The following is a 9,230-nucleotide window of genomic DNA, read 5'->3' as shown; positions in this document are numbered from 1 at the left end:
TCAGCTCCAATGAGGCTCCACTCCTGTTTCTGGGAGGGGCTGCCCTCCAGGGCTGGCACTTGGGAGGGTGGGAGTGGGATGTGCTGGAGCGTGTCTGCGCAGACCTGGCGCCTGTCGTGAGTACCAGGTTTGGAATCTGGACGGCTGGGTGTGGGTCTGAAGTGCCTGTGCGCGTGTGTGTTGCATGGATGTGTGGATCTGGGTGTGAGTGCGCGCCCAGGTGCACAGGTCTGAGAATGTCTGCGGTAGCCTCCCAGGTGCCTGCGAAGGCGGCTCTGTGTGTGTGTGTCTGTGAGTGTGCATGTGTGATATGATTGCTTAAGGGGTTCATTCACTCATTCAGCACATACTTATTGAGCTCCTACTGTGTGCCAGGCATGCTGTAGGTGCTGGGCATACGATAGTGAACAAAGCGGGCCAAACACCCTGCCCTTGCGGAGCTTATTGCAGCGGGGAGACAGGCAGTAAACAGTCAATGATAGAAACAGAAATTCGGTAGGTATGTTAGATACCTGAGACGGGAAAATAGAGCCAGGTAAGAGGGCTCAGGGAGCTGGGCTGCAGTCCCAGCGTGTTGGTAGGTCTGTCCATGTATGCATCTGAGTGTGTGATGGTGAAGCAGTGTGTGTGTTGGGGGGTACCCCTGGGAGCATAAGGCCAGCCCGTCTAGGCACCCCCAATCCAGGCCTTTGGCCCAGCCACCCAGTCCGGTGTGTCTTACTCAGCTCCCTTGTCGAGGAGCCGCCGGCTCCTCCCACCCCTTCCTGCTGCCAGCGTCTCGTCTCCCCGTTGCCCGGCCAGCTCCCCAAACTGGTCCCAGCCTGGAGCCCTCCAGCCCAGTCTCCCAGCCCCACCCAGTGCAGACGCCTTTGCCTCCTCCAGGGCTCTGTGTCACTGGGCCCACCCCTTCACCCCACCCCGACACCCACCCAGCACCCCCCAGTCCTAGAATCTGCAGCGTAATGGGCAGGGGGTTAGGGACAAAAGGCTAAAATGGTGCTGGGGAGGCTGACCCCACACAATAGGGCCACAATCAGATGCCACAGAGGCCCCTGGGCCCAGAAAGACCCCATCCTAAGGAAATCCTAGCTACTATAATGTATTGAGTGCCTACTGTGTGCCAGGCACTTGACAAATTAAGTATAACCCTCAAAACTGTTGCACACAGTTATCAGTCCCCGTGCTCAGGTGATGCTGTGGGATGAGAAGCAGCTCGTCCCAGGTTCCTGAAAGAGATTGGTGACGGAGCTGGGTTTGGACCTTTTCTCGCTAAATCAGGGCTACTTACAGAAGGGAGGCGAGGGAAAATACCTGGTCTCAGGTGTTGGCCTTGTCCCTTTAGCTGTCAGCTGGGGCCAGGGGAGGAACATGAGGGCTGCAGGATGTGGAGATAAAGCCCCTGCGATGGGATGGGAGCCAGCAGGCCAGCGCCCTCCCAGGCCTGGTTCTGGAGCCCTACCCACCCCCCATCTCCATTGTCAACTCCTGGGATTAGCCCTGATGTTAGGGGCCTGGGGTCAGAGTTGCTGGGGTTGCTTGGACCAGTGACTTCCTGAATCCTGAGAGTAATGGTCAGGGGAGGGAGTACATTGGGCTGCCCCCAAATTCCAGTAAATTCCAATGGAAGATATTCCCCTCTTAGATCTAAAAGTAGTTCTTGGCCGGGCTTTGGGCATGGTGGCTCACGCCTGTAATCCTAGCACTCTGGAAGGCCAAGGCCAGAGGATCACTTGAGCTCAGGAGTTCGAGACCAGCCTGAGCAAGAGCAAGACCTGGTCTCTACTAAAAATAGAAAGAAATTAGCTGGGCAACTAAAAAAAATTAGAAAAATTAGCTGGGCATGGTGGCACATGTCTATAGTCCCAGCTACTTGGGAGGCTGAGGCAGGAGGATCGCTTAAGCCCAGGAGTTTGAGGTTGCTGTGAGCTAGGCTGATGCCACGGCACTCACTCTAGCCTGGGCAACAGAGCAAGATTTTGTCTCAAAAATAATAAATAAACAAAAATAAAAAGTAGTTCTTGAAGTTTCACTCTGGTGTTTCTCGTCTCTGGGAATGTCTACTCTGGGGACAAAGAGTGTCCCCTTCCCCATGTCAGGAGGCTGTGTCCATTTGGTGCTGGGGAGGTCCTGGCTGTTGCAGGACTCAAGCCCCCCCATGGTTGGTTTCCCCACTCTGGGGCCTTGCTCCAGGTATTCTCTTGTCCTATTCAAGGACAGCCCTGGCAGATGGCCTCAATTTCATGGATGGGGAAACTGAGGCCCAGAGAATCTGGGTTGGGCACCCGGGCTGGGGCTCACTCTAAGCCAGGCTGGCACAGCCCTGCCCAGCCCCCTTCATGATCAAGTTCCAAGATGACTTGGGGATTAGATGGGAGTGTGCTGGGGGCTAGGGACAGGCCACTGAGATCAGCCTCAGCCCAAACCCCAGGCCCGACCTGTGGACACATCACCCCATAATCACTGCCTGCCTGGGTCTCAGCTGGCGCCAGGGGTGCCTGGATAGCATCTCTTCTATCCCCCAAATGGCCCTTGGGAGGGGAGTACCTCTCATGCCCATGACTCAGGTGGGGAAACTGAGGTAAGGGGGAGGATAGGCTTCCTTGTTTATCCCTCCCTTCACATAGACATACAGTCCCCGACCTACAATGGTTCAACTTACGATCACTAGACTTTACCATGGTGTGAAAGTAATACCCATTCAGTAGAAACCCTACTTGGAGTATCACACAACCATTCTGTTTTTCACTTTCGGTACAGTATTCAATAAATTACATGAGATATTCAATACTTTACCATAAAACAGGCTTTGTGTTAGATGATTTTGCCCAACTGTTGGCTAATGTAAGTGTTCTGAGCCCATTTAAAGTAGGCTCGGCTAAGCTATGATGTTCTGTAGGTTAGATGTATTGAATACATTTTCAACTTACGGTGGGTTTATCAGGACACGATCCCATTGTAAATCGAGGAGCCTCCATACTTGATCCTTTGACTCGCTGGAAGAACTCACTAAGTTAGGTCACTAGGTCACATGCAAACAAAAGACCAAGAAAACTTGACACTTTCCATTTTGGGTCACATTTGCCATCTTCCCTTTCAGAAGGAAAGTGCGATGTTATTTTATGTGTTCCTGGGGTGATGTAAGGAGTGGCCAGATTCTCTCCTTTTCCCTAGAGCCCCTGGCTAAATCCTCTTGGCCTTCCTGGAGGAGGAGGCTGGGAAGGGGCAGGATGCAGCCTATCTAAATGGGGAATCTGGCTTTTCTCCCCAGTCTTGGGTGGGTGTGGGGAGTAGGGAGTCATTTGAGGGCCTCAGAGCTATAAAACAAACTCTCCCATTAGAATTTTTCATGTTATCTCCAAATGAGGTTATACAGCCAGACAGAGAGACAGGGGCAGGACTGGAGTCTGAAGCTGCTTGTCCTATGGCTTTAACCTTTAGCACGATTATTTTGATAACCCTATTTTGTTTGTTTATTTATTTCTTAAGACACTGGTGTCCTCAAAAATGGAAACGCCCCTGGCCTCGGAGCCCCTTCCCCAACCTCACACACACTTTGGACCCAGCTGGCTTTTCTCCAACACCCCTGTCCACAGCCGGGTCCAGGCCCCGCCCTTCCCCAGCGCCTGCCCCTCCCCCTCAATACTTCCAGGTTCTCTGTTGGGGCCATAAATTATCCATGAGCTGTAAGCTGGCTGCTGCTTCCACAGGAGGCTGAAGTGCTGATGAAATATTCAAGGATCTCAACTCTCAGATTCCTTGGGGGCCGTGGGACGTGGACTGGGGAAGAGGGGATTAAAGTACAAGACCAGGGGCTGCCAAGTCCTACCCCAGTTCTCACCCAGGTGGAGTCCCAGGGCTGGGAGCCCTGGAGGCAGAGAGGGCGAGGAGGGTGGGGGTGGGAAGGGTCTTTTTGCATAATTGATTGCTGGGGTTCTGGGCGGAGTCATCAGCGCTGCTTAGAGGAGTGGGGCATGGGTTACTGACCACCCAGAGCTGCCTCACCCCTCCCCCAGCCCAAGGTTTGCCCGAAGTCCCACCTGTGGCTGACAAAATCAAGCCTGCAAAATTGGTTCTCATCTCTTCCTGCACTGCGCCCTGCAAGAGACCTAAGTTGGTGGGGGAAGTGGGCTGGCAGGCAAGAGACAAAGGTTCAAGTCCCAGCCCCGCCAGGAATTTGCTTGTGTGCACTTAGGGAAGCTCCTCTTCTGGCTCCAGCTTCAGTTTCCTCCTATCTACAAGGAGGAAAAGGGGGCTTTGCTCAGACTACTTCTTCCTCTTCCGAAGGACTCTCCACAGGTGGGGGAGAAATTGCTGTGTGTGTGCCCTCGTGCGGGAGGGGTGGCCTCTCCGTGGGAAGGGCACCTTGTCAGGGCAGGTATCACTCCCGGCTTGTGCGGCGAGGGAGGGGCAGGCAGGCTGGCAGGGTGGGTGGGGCCCCAGCTGTGTCAGCCTGTGGAGTCGCCCAGGCCAGGAGCAGGAAGCAGGGTGACTCAGGTGGCAAGGGCTCACTCCCTCTCTCCCCACCAAACCACTCAGGGGGAGGAGGGGGTTGCTTAGAGGCCAGTGAGACCCGGCTCCAGGACACAGTCCTACACAGTCCTAATGGTAGGAGCCTGTCCTGTTGGGCTCCAGAAGCCCTGGAATTGCACCTCTGGGGGCCTTGGGGCGAGTAAAGGGGGGGGCGACAGGAGACAGACATTCTCTGGAGAGGTCCTGACCCTCCTCCAGCCTCTCCCTCCGCCACCACTGGCCGCTGGTATCTCACCCTCGCCTGTACTATTTCTGGCCTGTCCTATCTCTGAGGTTTTCTTGTCTCCTGTTTTCCTTTTGACATTCCATCCCCGCCCACACGCCTTGCAGTGAAGTGTCGCTGCAGCTACCTCTATAATTAAGAGCCCTCCCTGGCTGGGCACACGCCCACAGGACCCGGCTGTGGGCAGCCTCTGGTCTCAAGGCTCCTCCCCCGGACAAAGGGCAGCAAAAGGGGCAGGAGTCCGCCATGCCACCCCCCTATGCCCTGTCCCTCCAGGGCCTTGCACCATCCTGCTGTGTACCCAGCTCTCCGAGATGCTGGGGCCCACTGCAGCCAGCAGACTGGGGGAGACTGAGGCTCTCCTGTGCTGTGTCCTCTCCCCAGCCCTGAGGGGTCATCCTGAGCAAGTCCTGCCCCCGATGGCTAGTTGGCAGGGGCAGGAGTACCAGTGGAGGCCACATATCACAGAGGTAAACAAGTTACAGAGCCAGCCAGCAAACTGCACATCAGCTATAGCGACAGGCACACCTCCCCGGTGACCTGACGGGACAGCATGGGATTTAGCATCCTCAGACCTTGTCAGGACATGGCAGCCCTGGGAGAACTGCTCCCTGGTCCCCAGTCCCTGGGCCATCTCCCCTTCTTTAGCACCTCTGGCTCTGCCCGCACCCCAAGGGCCTCCAGCATACACATGAAGATACCCTAACCCACATGTCCTTGCTGTGTCCCACCCCCCACCCCCACCATGACTGCCCCTGGTCACTCCTTTGGCCTGACTGTGCACATGCCACCTGTGGTGCTACCGTGCTTCTGGGGAGGAAGGACCAGAGTCAGAGACCTGCAGGCCTAGAAGGCAGGGGCCGTGCTGGGCAAGAATCCCGGCACTAGTGCCTGGACGTGGTACGGAAGGAGTGTGGATTCTGTGCGGACTCATGCCCTTGGCCCTGTGTGGAGGTGGGCAACGTGGGGAGGGCAGGACCCAGCACAGACGGCTCTTCCCAAGGTCTAAGGATGGTTCTGCCCCAGGGCTGAGAGGTGGTTCATGCCCAAGACGCCTCTAGGTTTCTACATTGCCTTTATTGTCCGTTTTCACGCACGTGCGTGTGTGTTCAGCAGTGAAAGCTGATGCATCTGGTGTTTGTGTGTCTGAATCTGCACCCATGAGTGTATATCCCTGAGGTGTGAGTGTAGAAGTGTGTGTGTGTGTGTGTGTGTGTGTGCGTATATATAGCTCATGTGGATCTAAATCTCTGCCCGTCTCTGGGGAAGGGGCCCCGCAGAATAAGTGCTATGTCCCAACAGAGAACAGAAACTCTCCTCCTCCTTATATGGCCCAGAGGCCTCGAGGAGGATGAGGGAGGGGGTGAGCGGAGTGCGGAGGGGGCCCTCCAGTCCTGGACACTGGCTCACGTGTGCACCTTCCCTGGGAAAGTGCCGCCCCATCCCCTACCAGGTCCCCTCCCTCCCAGCAGCCCCTGGCTGGACCCCTCTTCACCAGTTACTCTGGCTGTGGGGCAGCTTGGGCCGGGCCACTTGCTGCCCTTTCATTCTTCACTCTGAGGCCCCAGAAGGCTGCAAGGGCGAGTTAACCATATGTGTTCTTGCCAGTCCCAGGGCTCTGCTTCCACTGAGCTCCAGGGCAGAGAAAGGACTTATTTAAGCTGCAGGAATGTGCATCAGGCAGGACATCAGAAGGCACTTACTACTGATAGAATAAGGGGACAAGGGCGTTCAGTCTAAGGAGGGAGAGTCTCCTCTCCTGGAGATTAGTCAAATGGAGAATTCCTGCCTTTAAAGGTTTGGAGGCAGGGGACTGGATAAGATGGCTTTGTGGCTGTTCCTTCAAGATTGGGCCACAGGGGAGGCTGTGGTCACAGCCACTCTCATCCTGATCTATAGGTATCTCTTTCCGTGGGACCATAGCTCCCATACAGACAGCTGATTCCAGGAAGCACCATTTTCTGTTTCCTTTCCATATGCTCAGATACAGGTGAATTCTCAGTGCTTGGGAGGCACATAGTAGGTGCTTAATAAATGTGCAGAAAATCCCTTCATCTGGAAGCAGAGACTCAGCTCTGATCCCGTGGTGCCTCCACCGGTCCCGGCCTGTGTGCTTAGCTTTGAGGCTAGCATGTTGCAACGAGTTCTGGGCTAAGACATGCAGGGGGCATTCTGGGGACACACACACACACACACACACACACACACACACACACACACACACAACGCTTTATTCCAAAGCCTTATTTCTGCCCCTCCACCCACGCTCAGGCTCCTCCACCCCTCTCTGCAGTCCACCAGCCCTACCCTGCCTGTTTGCTGAAGTCAGGAGAAAGGAGAGGGAGCTAAGCCAGGCGTGGGGCTGGGAAGTATGTGTGTGTATGTGTGGAGGTGGGCGGGAGGGGGAGGGAATGAAACCCCAGCAGGGAAACTGGCAGAGCAGGGGCAGGCCTAGGACTGTGAGCTCTTTCCCTCCCAAGCTGTGCACTGGCCCACTGGCCACTGCTCTATGTGGCAGTGTGGGGGTGGGGGGCAGGGGTAGGTAGCAGTAAAGATACAGAAGTAAGCTGGGGGACAGAAGTCAGGGAAGAAAGTGAAGGGCAGTGGCCCTGGCATGTGGGATGGCAACTGGCTCAGGAATGTCAATTATCTCCCGGCCTCCTCCAGGAAGACTTCTTGGATGGCACAACTTCAGAAGGGAGAATGTTCAACCGCCATTCCTTTCTCTGGTGGGAAAAGTAGTCAAGGATGTTGTGGGGGTGGCTTCACCCATCCCATCCCATGTGCTAGCTTTGGGGCTAGTCAGCTTTTTTGAGGGGGGACCCTTTTCTTTCTTTTCCTTTTCTTTTTTTCAGAGACAGGGTCTCACTCTGTCACCCGGGCTGGAGTGCAGTGGTGTGATCATTGCTCACTGCAGACTCCTGGGCTCAAGTAACCCTCCCACCTCAGCTCCCTAAGTAGCTGGGAGTACAGGCGTGTGCCCCCACGCCCAGCTGAGGGGGGACCCTTTTCTACACCAGCACTCACACGGGTTGGGATCATTATTATTTTCTGTGTCATCAGGTTCTAACCCAGCGCCTAGCATACAGTTGGCACTCAATGCTTATGTTGAATGAATTTCTGTAGGACCCTTGGCACACTGTACAGCCATCAGCGGCATTCATGTCATCAACCACAGAAAGGAAATACCCTTGTCTTCTTAAGCTGCCTTTGGGAAGTTCTCTCTGGTCTCTAACCCAGGCTCTTCCCCCGAGGAGGGGCGAGTTGCCCCATTTCTTTTATGCCAGTGCTTGATTTGCTATGGATCTACTGCCCGATGTTTTCCAAACCCACCAAAGTCTCCTTATGCCAACACTTTATCTTTGTATTAAATAATTGCTCTTGTGTCTCTCCTTGGAGTGTTTGTTTGTGCCTTTTCCCTGCCCCTTCCCTGCCGCTTTGACATTTTATGTCTACATGAGGAGAACGTGTGGTTGGGTGGATCCTGAAATTAGAAGAAAGGGGTTCTATTTTGGAGTGTGTCACTTTCTAGTTTTGTGACTTCTCCAAACTTCAGTTTCCTCCTCTTTAAAATGAGGATAGTTTTCTTGTCCTGGTAATTTTTCAGAACTGTCACGAGAATTTTAAAATCCCATATCATTAATTTAACTTCTAACTTTTTGCAATTGTCCAAGTGCTTTTACAAACCTTATTTCATTTATTTCCCACACATTCCAGTGAGATAGATATTGCTAATTACCCAGTTTACAGATGAGGAGAAACAGAGTGAAGGGTCAAGTGACTTGCCTGAGATCATAAAGCTACTAAGTGGCAGAACCCAAACCCAAGCCTTTTAATTATAAAAGAAGTATCTTTGGGGGAAAAACTCCCAACCACAGCACAAAGCCTGTGAAGTGCTACACAAATATGTTATTACTACTTTGGGGCAAGGCTGAATAAGTCCAAGGAAGCATCATGCCTGACGACGCTGAGTCGGCTGGCAGGTGAAGGCGTCTGTCCTTTCCCATGGTGGCCCCTGACTCACCTGTTGGACAGGTAGGGGGAAGGGGAGAGTAATGAGTCTTACCTGCTCAGAGCTAGGGTGGGGCAAGACACACCCCATCCCTTCCATTGGTTCTTTCCTTAGTCTTACTGACAGCCCCTTGTCCAATCAGGAGGAAGTAACTTTCCATTTGCCAATGGGTGCAGCGTTAGGATGGGACCTCAAGTTGGAGTCCATCCCCAGAGCCGAATGGCAGTCCCTGGGGCCAATGGCGAGCGGATAAACATAGGCGGCCGTGAAAGGGGACTGGGCGCGAGGCTCCGCCCCTCGATGGGACCGTCAGGCGAGGCAGCCTGTGAGCTCGCATCAGCGGGTGGGAGTCTCCTTCAGGGGCGGAGCTTCAGAGGGGCGAGGGGCGTGGCTTGGCTGTCAGGTCTCTTCGCCTTTTGTTCGGTTACTGAGTTGCTGCCTAGGCCAGAGTCCGGAGCAGCCGCC

This window comes from Lemur catta, chromosome 15 (genome assembly GCF_020740605.2).
Source record: "Lemur catta isolate mLemCat1 chromosome 15, mLemCat1.pri, whole genome shotgun sequence".
Classification (NCBI taxonomy): domain Eukaryota; kingdom Metazoa; phylum Chordata; class Mammalia; order Primates; family Lemuridae; genus Lemur; species Lemur catta.
This window is presented reverse-complemented; position numbering follows the sequence as displayed.